The sequence below is a fragment of the Poromitra crassiceps genome (assembly GCF_964638095.1).
Source record: "Poromitra crassiceps genome assembly, chromosome: 12".
NCBI classification, from domain to species: domain Eukaryota; kingdom Metazoa; phylum Chordata; class Actinopteri; order Beryciformes; family Melamphaidae; genus Poromitra; species Poromitra crassiceps.
Genome location: NC_139632.1, coordinates 37,026,476 through 37,045,784, shown reverse-complemented (window position 1 = coordinate 37,045,784; position 19,309 = coordinate 37,026,476). Strand labels below are relative to the sequence as shown.

The 19,309-nt window shown below is 45.7% G+C and overlaps 1 protein-coding gene across 1 annotated transcript in view; it reads right to left on the bottom strand.

Moving 5' to 3' along the window:
- Positions 1-13,422, bottom strand: part of ptprfa (protein tyrosine phosphatase receptor type Fa) — a 292,771-nt gene extending 279,349 nt beyond the window's left edge. Inside the window, exon 1 of the mRNA XM_083648251.1 lies at positions 13,126-13,422. The gene's annotated coding sequence lies outside the window, so the exon portion shown is untranslated. The remainder of the gene's footprint in view (positions 1-13,125) is intronic.
- Positions 13,423-19,309: the final 5,887 nt, after the last annotated feature.

Sequence of the window (19,309 nt, the reverse complement as noted above, 5' to 3'; positions counted from 1 at the left end):
ATACTTTTTTTTTTACTGCCTCAAACGATTCAGCTTTATTTAGAATCAGGAGAGAGACCATCGAACATTTCACTCGGACCAAAATTTTTTTTTTTAATAAAAAGAAATAATATTTTTTTTTTGGTCCGAGTGAAATGTTCTACGATCTCTCCTGATTCTAAATATAGCTGAATCGCTTGGTTTGACCAAGTAAAACTATTTTTTATAAACATTTGACGAAACGTAGATGGAAAAATGAATGGCGGATGAAATCCCTTGGTTTGTATGCTGAAGGCGGAAGAGGGTGTGACTTCTACATTATTCCCCCACACAGGCGGTTTTGGCTGGAGGTCCACACACTTCCCTCCACAGCGTCAGGAACATGGCGGTGAAGAAAGCTCTCTGAGCCTTCAGAAGAGGCTTATCTGATTTACCACGCAGCCTTTCAGCTTGCTTCAGGTCGGCGGGATATCGCAGGAAGTAATTGGTAGCGTTTGTTCACCACGCTGTAGCGCAAATCCAATCAATAAGGTTCAAAACGGAACACAGCTCTGAAAATCCCTTGCATAGAATTTCCAAACAATTACTCACTTTTTTCCACAATACAGTTAATTACGTAGAGCGACTGGAATAGAATGTGACTTGTGCTTCTAATATATTTGTACAAGCAAAACACTGATGCAAACAAAGGCAGTTTGAAAGGAGTCCGAGTTCATTATAAATCAGATAGGCTTCAGAAAAGCCTGAACAATCCCCTTAAGGATGTTCTTTCCAGCTCCTAAACCCAGGAGGCCCCTTAATGAGCACTGGACTCCTATAGGACGCTGCAGGGAGACCTATGAGCACTGGACCACCTTATGTCCTTATGTCTAGCTGCCATGATGCCTGATGGGTGCTTCTTCCGCTTCCGGTGTAATAGACTGTTTTAACTTGACAAAAAAAACGTCTGAGGATTTTACAGCAGAGCCATTCTGCTCTACAGCTGTGTCGTTCGGGTGCTGGGATAACGTAATGCATTGTGGGTAGTCGGCTACTGTGGCTAATGCCAACGGCTAACGTAATAGTTACTTTACATGGCAGTAAACCGCCATTGAATGACCAAATTGATTTAACTTTTAACCATTTCGAGTAACAGTGTTTCCATACGGACCCCCAGCGTTGGTTAGGTGTTTATAACGTGACTATATTTATAACTTTTATAACGTACTCCAGTTTCCGGTTTATAATTCGGGAGCATAGGTCTGCAGCCGAGTATAACAAAGGAAATGGCAAGCTGTAACAATAAGTCACGTTAAACCGGACCTTGTACCCACAATTATTTTTTACAGTGGGGCATTCAAAAATAAGGTGGATAGGACACTGCAGGGAGACCGATGAGCACTGGACTCCTATAGGACGCTGCAGGGAGACCTATGAGCACTGGACTCTTATAGGATGCTGCAGGGAGACCTATGAGCACTGGACTCCTATAGGACACTGCAGGGAGACCTATGAGCACTGGACTCCTATAGGACGCTGCAGGGAGACCTACAGTATGAGCACTGGACTCCTATAGGATGCTGCAGGGAGACCTATGAGCACTGGACTCCTATAGGACACTGCAGGGAGACCTATGAGCACTGGACTCCTATAGGACGCTGCAGGGAGACCTATAAGCCAGAGATGGGCACTTGAGACTTGGTGACTTGGACTCGAGTCGACTCGAGTCCCTGTTTTGATGACTTGTGACTTGACTTGACAAAAACATAAATGACTTGAGACTTACTTGGACTTGGAAGTTAAAGACTCGAGACTTGACTTGACTTGAGAGGTGATGACTTGGATGACTTGTTTGTGTTTGTCTGTTTAAATAATCATAAAAAAATCATAAGGTAACATTTATTGTCCAAGTTTCTCTGTCTGTATGCGGTATGCGTCAGTCATTGCATGGCGAGTGCAAGCTGGAACGGCATTAGGAGAGGAGACGGAGAGAGGAGCTTGACGGACAGCCAGTCATCCAATCACGACAATGCTATAAGGAGGATCATGACTGAGTCATCCAATGACAAATTGTCATCCAGTCATGCTCCGCCTTATAGCATTGTCGTGATTGGATGACTGGCCGTCAATCAATCCTCTCACTGGATTGCACACAGCTGAAATATTCTTCAAACAGGCAGACGGGACAGGGGCGGAATCTAACAACGTTTGATGTTGTAGTCTGGCTGTCAGTGTTTTACTGTTTAACAGTGATTGAAAGGAAATATGTATTAAATATTTTTGGCCAGCGCTGCGCCAGCGCAGGCCCGTAGACTATCGGTTCGATCTGCGAGCCAGTAGACGATCGGTTCGATCTGCGAGCCAATCTGCCTGCTGCACGCCAAGGTATCTTAAAATATTATGCACAAGCTTGTGCAACACGGTCGCCAACGTTCCCAGTCATCCTTACAACTTGTTCAAGTTGTGAGATGTATATATACGGCCCCGTCTAAAAATGTGCTATAGACTTAGGGTGTTAATTCATATAGCAATTTTTATTTTTTATTTTGGCCAACATTGAAATATTTACAATTTGTGGTAAAAATTTGGTAAAAATAAATATTACTTTATCTACCACTTATTTAGCTTAATTTGGTTGCTTCCTTGTCAACCACAATGACACATCTTGGGACATTATGCAAATTGATGTGTCAGCCCTGGGTTGGAGGGGGGAGAGGTGTGTGTGTGTGTGTGTGTGTGTGTGTGTGTGTGTGTGTGTGTGTGTGTGTGTGTGTGTGTGTGTGTGTGTGTGTGTGTGTGTGTGTGTGTGTGTGTGTGTGTGTGTGTGTGTGTGTGTGTGTGTGTGTGTGTGTCAATGCGTTCCTCCCGTATCTCGAGAACCGTTGGTCGGATCTACTTCAAACTTTGGTGTACTAAGGTGTCTGCAACATTCAGTTCTCTTTTTCTCTTTTCATTTCTCTGTTTGACCATCAAACAGAGAAATGAAAAGCGAAAAAGAGAACTGAATGTTGCAGACTCGGGGAGAACAACAGCCCCAACGTGACCTTTCAGCTCGGAGTCTAACTTCCCCATAAATAAAGTGATGAAATCACACTTTCTTTAGCTGAATGCCAAATTGTTATATGTCTTATTCTTGATTATGAACATTGACAAATGTTCTGTCTTGCCCTCGTGTCACATTGAAGCTTATTATTATTGCCCTGATTCAAGCATGTGTTGTCTTGCTAAGTATAATATAGCACTCAATAAACAGAATTGAACAAGGAGAGAGAATGAGAGAGAGAAGAGAACAAGAAAACACAAGGCAAGAGGAGAGCAAGGCAAACAATCTAGCTAATCTACAGCCTAACCTACCCTATCCTAACCTAGTGGCATCCCTCAGCCTTAACCCTGACTGCAGAGACCCGGGCCTAGAGATGGGAAATATACACAGTTAGTCACTTGCTACTTTGTAAAAAAGAAAAAACACATGTTGCATGCAGAATTACACCTCAATGAGGTCAACAACAGACACATTTGTGTCTCTTGCCCAGGACAAAATGATCCCTTATTTTGACAAAATCTCATTATGTTTATGGGCAATTAGAGGGTTATTGTGCTTTTGGCTTTAATTGCCCTCTCTGTTCAATCACTTTGTTTTCTAAAGTCCCTGCTTTCTCCTCCCCTACATCCCCCCCGCTCTCCTTCCCCACCTCCTCCCTTTCCCTGCTCTCTCCTCTCCCACACCTCCTCCCTTTCCCTGCTCTCTCCTCTCCCACACCTCCTCCCTTTCCCTGCTCTCTCCTCTCCCACACCCCCCCTGCTCCCTCCACACCTCCTCCCTTTCCCTGCTCTCTCCTCTCCCACACCCCCCCTGCTCCCTCCACATCTCCCTTTCCCTGCTCTCTCCTCCCCAACATTCTGCTATTCTCTCCCCTCCTCCCTTTCCCTGCTCTCTCCTTGTGGGAAAAAAAGTGACTTGACTTAACTAAGGACTCGACTTGACTTGACTTGACTTGACTTGACTTGCCCAAAACAAAATGACTTGGGACTTGCTTGAGACTTGGACCAAATGACTTGGGACTTACTTGAGACTTGGACCGAAGTGACTTGGTCCCATGTCTGCTATAAGCACTGGACTCCTATAGGATGCTGCAGGGAGACCTATGAGCACTGGACTCCTATAGGACGCTGCAGGGAGACCTATGAGCACTGGACTCCTATAGGACACTGCAGGGAGACCTATGAGCACCGGACTCCTATAGGACGCTGCACGGAGACTTGGCCTCTGAAGGCTGTAACACTAGACTCCTATAGGATGCTGCAGGGAGACTTTGGCCTCTGAAGGCTGTAACACTAGACTCCTATAGGATGCTGCAGGGAGACTTTGGCCTCTGAAGGCTGTAAGACTGGACTCCTATAGGATGCTGCAGGAAGACTTTGGCCTCTGAAGGCTGTAACACTAGACTCCTATAGGATGCTGCAGGGAGACTTTGGCCTCTGAAGGCTGTAACACTAGACTCCTATAGGATGCTGCAGAGAGGCTTTGGCCTCTGAAGGCTGTAACACTAGACTCCTATAGGATGCTGCAGGGAGACTTTGGCCTCTGAAGGCTGTAACACTAGACTCCTATAGGATGCTGCAGGGAGACTTTGGCCTCTGAAGGCTGTAACACTAGACTCCTATAGGATGCTGCAGAGAGGCTTTGGCCTCTGAAGGCTGTAACACTAGACTCCTATAGGATGCTGCAGGGAGACTTTGGCCTCTGAAGGCTGTAACACTAGACTCCTATAGGATGCTGCAGGGAGGCTTTGGCCTCTGAAGGCTGTAACACTAGACTCCTATAGGATGCTGCAGGGAGACTTTGGCCTCTGAAGGCTGTAACACTAGACTCCTATAGGATGCTGCAGGGAGGCTTTGGCCTCTGAAGGCTGTAACACTAGACTCCTATATAGGGCTGGGACGGATCAGAAAACCCACGGATCGGATCGCGTGACGGATTTTGAGCCACGGATCACGGATTTTTCGGATCAGCAAAAAAAAAAAAATAGGCTATATCAGATTTTTTCTCTCAAAATTAGATTTACTATTATACTTCTCTAACCATTTGTTGCCCTGCACAGCTCAAAAAATATTTTTTTCTCATGACACAATTTATGCTTTTACTCTGAAGGCAAAACAACCCAACTTCCTGTTTTAGGTGGCACTGCGCCTAACTTCCTGGCTGTTGCGTGCTAACGTAGTCACATGACACGGGTACAGACCAGACCGGGTGAGTCTGGAAACATAACGTTGATGCTACGTTAAGCTACTCGGTGTCCCCACGTGTTGTTTTGTTGTTATGTGTCCAAGGCAACATTTCACCGTCCGGTGATGTGTTCGTGAAACGTGTGCGCGTGTGTGTGTGTGTGCGTGTTGTGGCTCTGGCTATCTTGTGCAGCGCGCAACATGCTGCTCGCATTCCTGTGCTTTTTCAGAGGTGTTGAAATAAGTTTGTGTGACGCTGTCTTTAGTAGCCACTAGCCACAGCCTTCAGATATACTTTACAGCGAAGGGTTGAGGAAGCTCACTTGTGCATGCCATGATGATGCCTGTCTGTGTCTGCCTGCGCTGCAGGCGTTCTCATACACTAACGTTAAACGTTAAATGAAACAAACGGGGGGGGGGGGGGGGGGGGGGGGGGGGTCCGCGGACCACGACGTTCCGAACCGTGTGCCAAACCGTGGGGGCTGATCCGTACGGGTCACGGATTATCTGTGATCCGTCCCAGCCCTACTCCTATAGGATGCTGCAGGGAGACTTTGGCCTCTGAAGGCTGTAACACTGGACTCCTATAGGATGCTGCACGGAGACTTTGGCCTCTGAAGGCTGTAACACTAGACTCCTATAGGATGCTGCAGGGAGACTTTGGCCTCTGAAGGCTGTAACACTGGACTCCTATAGGATGCTGCAGGGAGACTTTGGCCTCTGAAGGCTGTAACACTGGACTCCTATAGGATGCTGCAGGGAGACTTTGGCCTCTGAAGGCTGTAACACTAGACTCCTATAGGATGCTGCACAGAGACTTTGGCCTCTGAAGGCTGTAACACTGGACTCCTATAGGATGCTGCACGGAGACTTTGGCCTCTGAAGGCTGTAACACTTTCACAGCAAGCAACGATTGCCTCAGGTAAATATAAGGAAATATAATGAGGAGTCCTCAAAACAGAACGATTATATTTACATTTTGTTTATGAAGGAGCCACGTCTGAGAGATTTCACAGCTATAGATTAGATTGGCTCCGGTCATGAATTTATTTAACGTCATCATTCAAATATCTTTGATTAATGTTGAAAATATACAACAAGCACAAGATTGAAGATTAAAACCCACAACAACAACAACAACACCAACACCAACACCAAAAAACAATCTCAAACTGAGCATGTTGCAATCCTGCCGCACAAAGAGCTGGACTTGTGAGGGATTAAGTTCCACACACAGGCACCATGTTATGGATGACACCCTGAAGAACTGAGGCAGGGAAATCAAAATGGTAATAAATTCCATCTATTCTGAAGTCTCGTTCTGAAGCGCGTGGGAGCGGGAAGGCCACTTTGAATTCCTACTTCAAAGACGGAAGAAATCGACTGAAATGCTCTCTTCATAAGGCAACCAAATTACCAGTGTTACGCCAACCCCGGTTTGATCCACCTCCAGCTGTGGTAAAAGGTTTCGTGTTGACTTCAGACATCCGTGTGTGTGTGGCAGTGTTGCCAGATCTTGTGCGACAAACCAGCAACCAGGTCTATGGAAACAAGCCCAAAAGAAGTGACATCCGACATACATTGTTTGTAGGATGATGATCTATCTGGTTTTGATTCAAGATTCAAGATTTTATTGTCACTCCGTTGCACAAGTGGACGCACGTGTGAAATTCTTATGCTGTGGGCTGCTGCGTTACAGACAAGGTGCAGTAGGTAAGTAGGCACAAAATCACAGCAACAAACAAAATCACAGCAACAAATTGAATTATCACTTGCCTTTTGAAAATTGTGTCTGTTATCGAATTACCACAAAGAATGTTCAGGTTTGTTTATTAGGCTACTTAATTTATTTAGGCCTATATGTCATTATTGAGAGAGAGAGAGAGAGAGAGAGAGAGAGAGAGAGAGAGAGAGAGCGCAACCACGGAGCAAGCCCAAATAAGCAGAAGCAAAAAAAAACTGAAGAAAACACAACCTGCTACCAATAATCATAAGCAACTCTACAGGAAAACAAGCCCAAAGTCGCGGACATGGAAACACTGGTGTGTGTGTGTGTGTGTGCGTGTGTGCGTGTGTGTGTGTGTGTGTGTGCGTGTGTGGGTGTGTGTGCGTTTGCGTGTGTTAGCTTCCGTCCCCGTGTACGTCTTTCTTCGTGCCATTGTGTCTCTCCGTCAAAAGACAACAGCCCCTCTGTGAGCCCCTCTGTGAAGGAGTCATCAAGCCGAACTAAAGCCAGACGAGAGCGGAGCCTCGGCGGTAATCAATTAATTCTTTGCGAGCCGACACAATAAGCAGCAAACAGCTCAAATCTGGAGCGCAAAGCAACACAAAGGCGGGATTAGCTCCATTAGCGCAGGAATCTCTGAGGCAATTAACCTGCCGTGAGCAAAGCCCTTTCTCGGATTCCAGCGTGTGGCGCCGGCCGAGGCAGACGAGGGGAGGGGCACGGGGGAGACCAAGTGACGAAAGGGAGGATAGAGGGGGGGGTGAAATATGCCCCCAAGAGCCCGGTGCCTGTAGGGCTCAGAATACAGCCTGGGCAAACAAATAACCCTCCTGAGGTGAACAAATAACCCTCCTGAGATGAACAAATAACCCTCCTGAGATGCACAGAACACACCTGAGATGCACAGAACACACCTGAGATGCACAGAACACACCTGAGACATCCGCCAGCATCCGGTGGGAAGCATTCCAAGCTGTCATTAGGGGCCAAATTACCAGCTAATATAGAGTTTCAAATCGACAAGAGTCAATCAAAAAATGAATCCAAATATCCCCCTAAAAAACTCTGACTATCAAGGTCTCAATACAATGAAATGTCTGCTTCCAAAAGCGGCATCGACTCTTCTGAGGCTCATCCTTTGATCGAGGAGAAAAGCCCGGCACATGACTAGCCTGGAGGATGAAACAGGTGTCAACTGAAAACACAGAGGGAAGAGGGAGACTTTACAATCGAGCGTTTAGAAATGAGTAATAATGCTTTGAATGTTTTTGCATCATAGATCAGAATACAGCAGGGGTCAAAGCCAACTTGTGGAGGAGTATAGAAAGCAGTGATAAGGTATTGACCCATCTCATCAGCCAACAACCAAATGGGCCCCTGCCTAATTGAGATGGGGGGGCGGGGGGGGAAGGGGGCAGCAGGGCGGGAGGGTGTAGAGGTGTAGGAGGGTGTAGAGGTGTAGGAGGGCGGCTTGACTTTTCTCATGCCTGAGCTCTTCATTTGCTCCGCCCACTTTGCTGTGATTCGCCTGTATTTCTCGTCATTACGTTCACACACGCACGCACGTTCACCATTCCATCTTAATCTGATTAAGGCAATACCGCAACGATTCAAAATTGCCATGTAATAAACGCCTGTATCCGATTACATTAATTGGGATAAGGGCACAGAGTAAGCATAACCTGGTTAACACTCCATCGTTATTTATTGCGGCATGTGAACGCTTTCGTCCGACTTTATTTGTTTTAAACCACGTCATTAAGATCGACAACGGAACTCTTATAACTACCTTACTTTCCTCATGCTTTTACATGTCTTTTTGTTTGGGAAAGTGTTCGACCAGGTTCACACCGATTATCAAGTGAATCTGTGTAAACCGGGTCATTAGAGAAACCACCTCAGACACAAAGTAAACACGGCCTTAAGCCTTAAGCGTATCATTTACCGTAATTGGAGCATTGGGGGTGCGTGTAAACACCCTTGGTGTGAAAGGGAACATGTGGCCAATCCCACAGAACGAGTTGTACTGACATGTAGGCCATGCAGCTCCAAGTCCATGTGGGCTTCTCTAACTGAATGAACGAGTTGTACTGACATGTAGGCCATGCAGCTCCAAGTCGACGCGGGCTTCTCTAACTGAATGAATGAGTTGTACTGACATGTAGGCCATGCAGCTCCAAGTCGACGCGGGCTTCTCTAACTGAATGAAGGAGTTGTACTGACATGTAGGCCATGCAGCTCCAAGTCGACGCGGGCTTCTCTAACTGAATGAAGGAGTTGTACTGACATGTAGGCCATGCAGCTCCAAGTCGACGCGGGCTTCTCTAACTGAATGAAGGAGTTGTACTGACATGTAGGCCATCCGGCACCAAGTCGACGCGGGCTTCTCTAACTGAATGAATGAGTTGTACTGACATGTAGGCCATGCAGCTCCAAGTCGACGCGGGATTCTCTAACTGAATGAAGGAGTTGTACTGACATGTAGGCCATGCAGCTCCAAGTCGACGCGGGCTTTCTCTAACTGAATGAATGAGTTGTACTGACATGTAGGCCATGCAGCTCCAAGTCGACCCGGGCTTTCTCTAACTGAATGAATGAGTTGTACTGACATGTAGGCCATGCAGCTCCAAGTCCACGCGGGCTTCTCTAACTGAATGAATGAGTTGTACTGACATGTAGGACATGCAGCTCCAAGTCGACGCGGGCTTCTCTAACTGAATGAACGAGTTGTACTGACATGTAGGCCATGCAGCTCCAAGTCGACGCGGGCTTCTCTAACTGAATGAATGAGTTGTACTGACATGTAGGCCATGCAGCTCCAAGTCGACGCGGGCTTCTCTAACTGAATGAACGAGTTGTACTGACATGTAGGCCATGCAGCTCCAAGTCGACGCGGGCTTCTCTAACTGAATGAACGAGTTGTACTGACATGTAGGCCATGCAGCTCCAAGTCGACGCGGGCTTCTCTAACTGAATGAATGAGTTGTACTGACATGTAGGCCATGCAGCTCCAAGTCGAACGCGGGCTTTCTCTAACTGAATGAATGAGTTGTACTGACATGTAGGACATGCAGCTCCAAGTCGAACGCGGGCTTCTCTAACTGAATGAATGAGTTGTACTGACATGTAGGCCATGCAGCTCCAAGTCGACGCGGGCTTCTCTAACTGAATGACTGGGAGGAGGACTGCGTGGAGGATTAGCCGCTGACAATAGTGCGGTTGAAAGACGTAAGCCTAGCCGGCTGAAATGTAAGCGCTCCCCAAAGAGTAGCCAGTTCTCCGCTGAGCAACGTTAGAGGCACGACTCGTCCGGTGATTTCTCACCAAAACACAGCTCAGGTGTACTGAGGCACCGTGGGGAGGTTGACCTGTTCTTCAGTGCTGCATCTGGCCTACTTCTCAAAGTGCTCCTCTATCTGGATACAGTTGTTTTATGTCAACACGAACACTAGGAAGTCCCGTTGTCTTCAGGGAGTTAGGAGAAGGCCAACATGGCCTGATACTTGAAAGGGGCAACTTGCAATTGTAAGTTTCCTATTACCTATTTCCTTGCATGGTTTTAAAATGAAACTGATTACCAAAAGTCCATGGGGGGACATTTTGAAAGATTCAATTCTAAAATACAAATCAGACATCAACTGACTTTGTAATCAGGAGCCATTGGAATGTTTTTTTCCCCCTGCAAAATGAAAACTCTCAGCTCTAAATACATTTCAGTTCACTTTTTCCAAAGTTTATTTTGGCACAAGCCACTTCTTTTAACCCTTAATGGAAAAGTGCCAAAGTGCCGCTGTAGGTCTACTGACTGTTCCTCAGTCTGTAGGTCTGAAGACAAAGCTCTACTGACTGTTCCTCAGTCTGTAGGTCTGAAGGCAAAGCTCTACTGACTGTTCCTCAGTTTGTAGGTCTGAAGACAAAGCTCTACTGACTGTTCCTCAGTCTGTAGGTCTGAAGACAAAGCCCTACTGACTGTTCCTCAGTCTGTAGGTCTGAAGACAAAGCTCTACTGACTGTTCCTCAGTCTGTAGGTCTGAAGACAAAGCTCTACTGACTGTTCCTCAGTCTGTAGGTCTGAAGACAACGCTCTACTGACTGTTCCTCAGTCTGTAGGTCTGAAGACAAAGCTCTACTGACTGTTCCTCAGTCTGTAGGTCTGAAGACAAAGCTCTACTGACTGTTCCTCAGTCTGTAGGTCTGAAGACAAAGCTCTACTGACTGTTCCTCAGTCTGTAGGTCTGAAGACGAAACTCTACTGACTGTTCCTCAGTCTGTAGGTCTGAAGACAACGCTCTACTGACTGTTCCTCAGTCTGTATGTCTGAAGACAACGCTCTACTGACTGTTCCTCAGTCTGTATGTCTGAAGACAAAGCTCTACTGACTGTTCCTCAGTCTGTAGGTCTGAAGACAAAGCCCTACTGACTGTTCCTCAGTCTGTATGTCTGAAGACAACACTCTACTGACTGTTCCTCAGTCTGTAGGTCTGAAGACAACGCTCTACTGACTGTTCCTCAGTCTGTAGGTCTGAAGACAAAGCTCTACTGACTGTTCCTCAGTCTGTAGGTCTGAAGACAAAGCTCTACTGACTGTTCCTCAGTCTGTAGGTCTGAAGACAACGCTCTACTGACTGTTCCTCAGTCTGTATGTCTGAAGACAAAGCTCTACTGACTGTTCCTCAGTCTGTAGGTCTGAAGACAAAGCTCTACTGACTGTTCCTCAGTCTGTAGGTCTGAAGACAAAGCTCTACTGACTGTTCCTCAGTCTGTAGGTCTGAAGACAACGCTCTACTGACTGTTCCTCAGTCTGTAGGTCTGAAGACAACGCTCTACTGACTGTTCCTCAGTCTGTAGGTCTGAAGACAAAGCTCTACTGACTGTTCCTCAGTCTGTAGGTCTGAAGACAAAGCTCTACTGACTGTTCCTCAGTATGTAGGTCTGAAGACAAAGCTCTACTGACTGTTCCTCAGTCTGTAGGTCTGAAGACAAAGCTCTACTGACTGTTCCTCAGTCTGTAGGTCTGAAGACAAAGCTCTACTGACTGTTCCTCAGTCTGTAGGTCTGAAGACAAAGCTCTACTGACTGTTCCTCAGTCTGTATGTCTGAAGACAACGCTCTACTGACTGTTCCTCAGTCTGTATGTCTGAAGACAAAGCTCTACTGACTGTTCCTCAGTCTGTAGGTCTGAAGACAAAGCTCTACTGACTGTTCCTGTCTAGTCTCCAAACCAAAAGGCAGTGACCTGCCTGACATAATTACTGTACACTGACACACTCACTCATTCCCGTAAAACCTTCAATTGATAGTGATTCATATACATTGAAATAAAAGAGTTTTGTTACAGTAAAGCTTCATGTACAAAAGTGAAATGCATGTGAAGTATTGTTGGATTTGTTCTCCAGCACTTTGTTGAGGATACTGCTTTGCAGTAAACGATTGAAATGATTATACGGGAGTTTAGAAAGTCCTTCTGTGTTGGGCAGAGGAAAGAGTTGTGGCTCCTGGGTGAAGTGTGTAGGAGGAAAGCATCACATAAGAACCATGTGAGAGAGCAGATACTCACACTCAACTATTCACTCCTGCAGGCCAGGTTTAACCTGCAATATTCTCTCCATATTCTCACTTTAGATTCCTCTGCGTCTCCCTCGCTTGCTACCTGCTTGTGCAACAAGCAGTGTCCCCAGGCGGTAAAAAGCTGATTTTGGGGTCAGTTGTTAACATTAGGGTTAGATTTAGGCAAGTAGTGCTTATGGTTAGGCTACGTCTCCACAGGGGATGCAAGTAAGTCTATGTACTGTAAATACCCCAAAAGTGACTTAAGGTAGGTCGGTAAGTACTTTTAGACTTTATGTTATGTTATGTTTTAGACTGTGTGTGTGTGTGTGTGTGTGTGTGTGTGTGTGTGTGTGTGTGTGTGTGTGTGTGTGTGTGTGTGTGTGTGTGTGTGTGTGTGTGTGTGTGTGCAACGCGTACGCCTCATCAGAGTCTTTTGTTGTTGAGCGCAATCCACAATAAAACACAACTGTGCAAAGACAAAACTAATCCAAAGACGGGCTCATTTTCAGTGAAGCCATAAATAGATGCTTGCAAACCACTTTCAAAAATGGATAGAAATAAAAACAACAACAACAACAACAACAACAACATATCTCAAAAAGCATGTGCCCAAGGTGGCATGAAGCTTCAGAAGATGCTGAAGAGTAAATACAGTACGTGCTCACCCCAGATGCAGATCCATGGAGAAAAGAGAGAAGATATCCCTTGGGACGGTGTGCTGTGCTGCCTTCGCTGTCTCAGTAAGAAGCCTCCAAAGTAGGCAGAACAATTCCTTTCCTCTACAAAGCCATAAAACAACCCCCCCGTAAAGATGTCGGTAGGTATGAGCGCAGGCAGGGCCTGAGGGGGGGGGGGGTTAGGGTTAGGGTCTGCAGCCGGGCCGGGCAGGTTAGCCGGGCAGGTGGACGCTCTGGAAGTGTGTGGGCTGCCTGATTGATCTGACTGGGGGGATCTCAGCTCCTTTTCTGGCTCAGAGCTCAGAGATCTCTCCTGGGAGAGAAAAAGCCCTGCAGGCAGCGCTGACTGTGAATGGGGCCAAGCCAGCGAGCAGCCAATGTCTAAAGTGTGTGATGTCACAGGTGTTGGGTTTCACCTCGTGGGGGTTTGGAGGAGGGCGGGGTTTGTTTCGAGGCCCCCGGCCAATGGGGAGAGGTTATGCTTTCAGTTGGACTGAACCACACAGGTGAGGCAAACCCCTCCCCCCCCCCCCCCCCCCCGCGCGCAGCGCTTTACCTGGCTTCAGCCGAGCGGTAAACAGGCTGACAGGAAGATTGGTGGAGGAGGGGAGGGGAACGGGGGGGGGGGGGGGGGTTAGGGGATTGAGTTTGTTTGTTTGGTAACAGACTAAAGTCTCTAACGGGTCAACCTGGGGCTTTAGCAGGCACAGCCATTAACACAGAGAGGCCTTCAGGGATAAGGCCACCAACAGCCAACAACAGGATATATTTATCTGGATACATATACACAACCTTTTCGTTTTCTTGGCTTGAATTTCAATCAGAAATGACAGCTATTATTAATTCCTAGGGTTGCGTATTGAAACCCGGTACCACCGGTACTTACTGCAACACAGATTTAGGTAGACCTCATTTAGGTGCCATGCCCTAGCTGCTGAGTGAAATATCCGCCCTGCGGTACTCTGAAACCGGCACCGCACGCACCTTCACTAGCACTATCGTTTGGACTGTTCCAATTTTTTCCACTTTAAATCCGCTTTACATTTTTAAAGTATTGTTTTAGCATCGGTATCGGAAAAATATTGTACGAAACGAAACCCATCCCTATTCATTCCAGGTGTGATTAGCATTAAATTCCAATAATTGTCAAGAAAGAGCTACACAACGTATTTGTGTTTGAAGCCCAATTTGGGTCGTTTGAAGCCAGATTTGGGTCGTTTGAAGCCAGATTTGGGCCGTTTGAAGCCCAATTTGGGCCGAGTCCAATTTTAACCCTGAATAAAGTAATAAACCCACTAGTAAACCAGTAGGCAGTGCCTGGCCTGCTGTTCAGTGAGTGGCCTGACTGCGGGCACCAAAATTATTATTATTATTTTTTTTTTTGCAGGCCAGGCCAGGCCAGGCCACCGGGCATTTGCCCGACGTGCCCGATTATGCAGTCCGCGCCTGGGCCCAGGCCATCTCTCTATCCACTCTGCTAGCCAGAAAACTGCTGCTCTCCAGTCCTTGAAATCGGAGAAGTGTCCAACATTTGTGGCTCAAGGAATTAGGAAAAGTGTTTTACGAGAGAATTCGATTCACTATCTCAAACCGAGAAGGGGTATTTCATCAAATCTGGCAACCTAATTGTCAGCCTGCTTGGAAAGTGTAATGATTGACGTTTTGTCGAGCTAACTGTGTCTTGTTGTCATTGCCGTGTAACTTATGATATCTGATCATTTGTATGTAACCTTCCTCATTCACCATTTTTTCCCCTTTATTTTCTTTTTCTTTTGGGGGGTTGTTGCTTTTGTGTTTGTTCTGCACTGTATTTCTGTGATGTCTTTATTTTATTTTTTTATTAATAAACAGAAAACAATGATCAAGCTGGCAAAATGGCAGGGCACTTTTTATACATTCATGGGAAATGTATCGTGAAGCAGAAAAGTGGCTGCTGTGATGGGGGAGGGAGGGGGGAGGAAGGGGGGAGGGATCCATTTCAACTTAACATCAGAGAAGACATTTTCAAAAAGCAGCCATCTCAAGTTACTCATAAAGATTTATCATTTGAGCAGAATGAACTCCTGCAATTTCACAGGGTCAAAAGACACCTCACACAAGCTGTAGTTCCCCTGGAAGCCACAGCGGCCACCTGGTAGAGGAAACGCTGCCTCTAATCCCTTCCCCTTCTTTCAATTACAAAGAGCATGTGTGATCTGTCATTAGTGATGAGGAGTCCTCGTTAATGGCCTTCTCAAAACCATACATTCAGAAAGAACATGCGTCACGCTCTGATGCAACAACATGCAAACAGATCTCTCAGCTTTCTTACAACAGCAGCGTCAAACTGTAGGGCCACATGATTTCCGCAAAACTTTGACAATTTTTGAATCAACCTAAAACATGGAATATTGCAGAATTTTCCATAGTTTGGCTGAAATTGATGAAAGTAGGCCTAATTAACAAAATCGAAAGTAGACCTAATTATTATTATTTATTTATTTCAAAAATTCCAGTTTATTGCAGTTTATTTATATTCCGGTTCAAAATATGGCCCTAAAGCTGCAGTCAGATCAGTAAAAAGGTTCAAGGACAGGAGCCGCGGAGAACCTCCCAAAACTAACATGGATGACATCTTGGGGAAGCACAGGCTTTGTAAACTGCTGTGGAACTGCCTGGGTGCAATGCAACACCTTCAGTCCAGAAAAGAGCGATACTGTAACACCCCCTTCAGGGGCAGTCTGCTCATGATGTGAGACGTTTGAATGAGAGCCAGCAACACACATGCACTCTCTACAAAGACATTTAGAGACTGTAAAATCAGCATACTATAGGGCTGCAACTGACAATTATCTTCTTTGTCGATCAATCTATCAATCATTTTCTCGATTAATCGAGATTAATCATTAATCCACATGGTGGAAGATGTTAAGTGTTTCACTTCCAAAGCCCGAGATGACCTCAAACGTCTTGTTTTGTCCACAAGCCCAAAGTTATTCAGTTTACTGTCATACAGGAGTGAGGAAATCAGAAAATATTCACATTTAAGCTGGAATCAAAGAATTTTTGCCATTTTTTTTCTCTAAAAGATTTACTCAAAATGATTGATTATATATACATATATATATATATTTTTTTAAGTTGGTGATTCATTTTATAGTTGACAACTAATGGATCAATCGATTAATCGCTGCAGCTCGGCAGCATACCCGTTCAAATAAAGCTGATGATGAGTGTTTGGTGCTCCACACCCCCAACTGTCCGAGAAGGCCACTTGTGGCCTGAAGGTTCCCGGTTCCAATCCCGGGACCGGCAGGGGGAAAGATGTGATTGGAGAAAGTGGGATGAGTAATACTCTCCCCTCCCTCAATAAGCACTGTGCCCTTGAGCACTGACCCCTGGCTGGCCCAGTGATCTGCTCAGTGAAGAGGACTGTGGCTGAACTGAAGGAATGTTGAGGATGTTGCTGGAAAAGAGCAGCTTTCGCTGGATCAAAGGAGCTAAAAAAAAAAAGGCAGAAGTTGGACTAGCTGACACAAGGGCTCTATTTTTGTGATGGCACATCACGATGGTGGTTTTGCGGTGGCATTTTTCTCCGGTTTCGTCACGTTTTTGGCATTTTGTTGAACCACTGTGCACTTAGGGAGCCTGTAGGCCGTGTGTCAGTAACAATCAAGGAGCGCAGTGCAATTTTGGTGTCAATGATTATGGGTATTTGTGCTTCCGTGTAAGCCGGTTCTAGACAATTTCCGTGGCTTTACCACCATGCAATGCGTCTATTAGCACATCCTATTCAAAAGCTTACCAACCCTTTCTGATTGGCCAATTTGACTTCAATATAAATCCCTCAAGCAGGAGAAAATAAGATGCAATATTTAACTTTACTATGTGGTAGGCCTGGAATTAAGTCATTTTTAGGGCAAGGCCACTTTGGCTTTTGAAATATACAAACTTATTGGGGCACCAAGGCCAAAACCAACGCTTATTAAAATCCTTTCTCAGTTGTTTTTCCTCAACAAAATAAATATCCTTATAGGAAAATGAAGTGCTGCTGTGCGATACAGTGCATTATGTAAGATGGCTCAGACTGCAAAGTTAGTGACATGTCCAGTAACACGATAACGTAAGTGTAGCCCAGGTTATTTTCTGTAGCTACAAATTACACATGTCCCCTAAAGGAAACAAATTTCCACAACTTTCTTTTAACTCATTGAGTGCCAGCCACTTTTGGAGAACGGACGCTCCCAGTGCCAGAGTTTCAGAGCGTTTTCAGTGATTTCTCGAGGCCCACAGAATATTGTGTGATATTACTATGTAAACACCGAACACGCCCAAAGAACGATGAGACTCTCTTCTATCATCAGCAAAAAAAAGTTTATTGATATCATTTTCCGTTCTTTAGTTATCAGCCGGAGAAGATAGGAGCTGAGATAATCAGCCTTTTGTGAAATGAAGCATTTCAAGCAAATCACTGACTCTGAAGCTAATATTTTCTGACCTGAAACATCTGAACAGTAATTTCCTTCAATAAACAGCACCCCCACCCCCCTCAACTCCAAACTCCTCCTCCGTGGGAGTGTCTCTGGTGGCTCTGCTGGCTCTGCTGCGTGTGTCAGGCGAGTCTCTGCTGCCTGCTATGGCAGGCTCTGCTGCCTGCGGATCCACGTTCGGATGGCGGCCGCTCGTCGGGGGAGTCTGGATCGGGCTCGCTGAGTTCGTCTGCGTTTCTGGGGTTTCGGTTGTGAGCTGGGATGAAGCTGCGTCCGATTCTAGGCTTTCTGCTGCGCGTTTCAAAGTGCGCTGCACCCAGTCTATTTTCGGAGCGCTCCGCCTTGTGCGCCGGCTCCCAGCGCGACACTGAAAAGCCAAACCATTCTCATGAGAATGGTTTGGCTTTGGTTTTATTTTCTGGCGGCTAATCGTGTGGAGAAACTATGCAGCAGAGACAGAGGGGCTCAGTTGTGGGAGCGGATTGGCTGCTGTTCGCAGCTAACGTTGGCTCCAGCCAGAGCAATCTGTGCCGCTCTGGCTCATGCATCGGTTTCTCTTTCATCACGGCTTTTTCTGCTGTTTTTCCTCAACTTTCTCTAATCTGGAGAGCACTGTCGCCACCTAATGGGTCCATAAAATAGGTTATACACCTTCAATAGCTCCAATATTTGTACAGGAGATGCATGAGGCTTTGATCCACGTCCCACCGTCAAAAAACGCAATTGATGAACATACTCGTCCTTGGCACTCTACGTTAGTATCTGAATTGACGAACATACTCGTCCTTGGCACTCAATGAGTTAAAATCCTTTCTCAGTTGTTTTTCCTCAACAAAATAAATATCCTTATAGGAAAATGAAGTGCTGCTGTGCGATACAGTGCATTATGTAAGATGGCTCAGACTGCAAAGTTAATGACATGTCCAGTAACACGATAACGTAAGTGTAGCCCAGGTTATTTTCTGTAGCTACAAATTACACATGTCCCCTAAAGGAAACAAATTTCCACAACTTTCTTTTAAAGGAACACTCCGCCCATTTTCAACCAGCTTTGTATCATTAGAACATCAGTAGTATATCAGAAAACTGTAAACGGTTTTGAAGTATGTCATTTAATTTGACAGTTATTGAGTGTTAAAGTGTGGACCAGTGACATCACTGGTCCACACTAACTCAAATTAATAACTCATTAACTCAAATAAACTCTCAATAACTGTCAAACTATTCATCATTCATCTAGTTTGACAGTTATTGACAGTTGATTTGAGTTAATGAGTTATTAATTTGAGTTAGTGTGGACCAGTGATGTCACTGGTCCACACTTTAACACTCAATAACTGTCAAATTAAATGACAGACTTCAAAACCGTTTACAGTTTTCTGATATACTACTGATCTTCTAATGATACAAAGCTGGTTGAAAGTGGGCAGAGTGTTCCTTTAAGGGCACAACGGCCAGTTGAAAACAGGACATGCCTAACTGGCCTTGCGGGTAGTGGATTTTAGAAGGGGCATTATGGCCAGGTTGAAATTCAATTCAAATTCCCAGACTTTTCCGGTCTGGAATAACCTCTCAAAACTCTAGGAGATTCCAGACCAGTCGGAAGCCTGAATGCTATTGGTCCTGTGTGCACCCAGGCAATCTTCTGCTTCAAAAACTTTCCTCTGCGTGACGGTACTGCTCTATTAAGTCCGGAACTACCT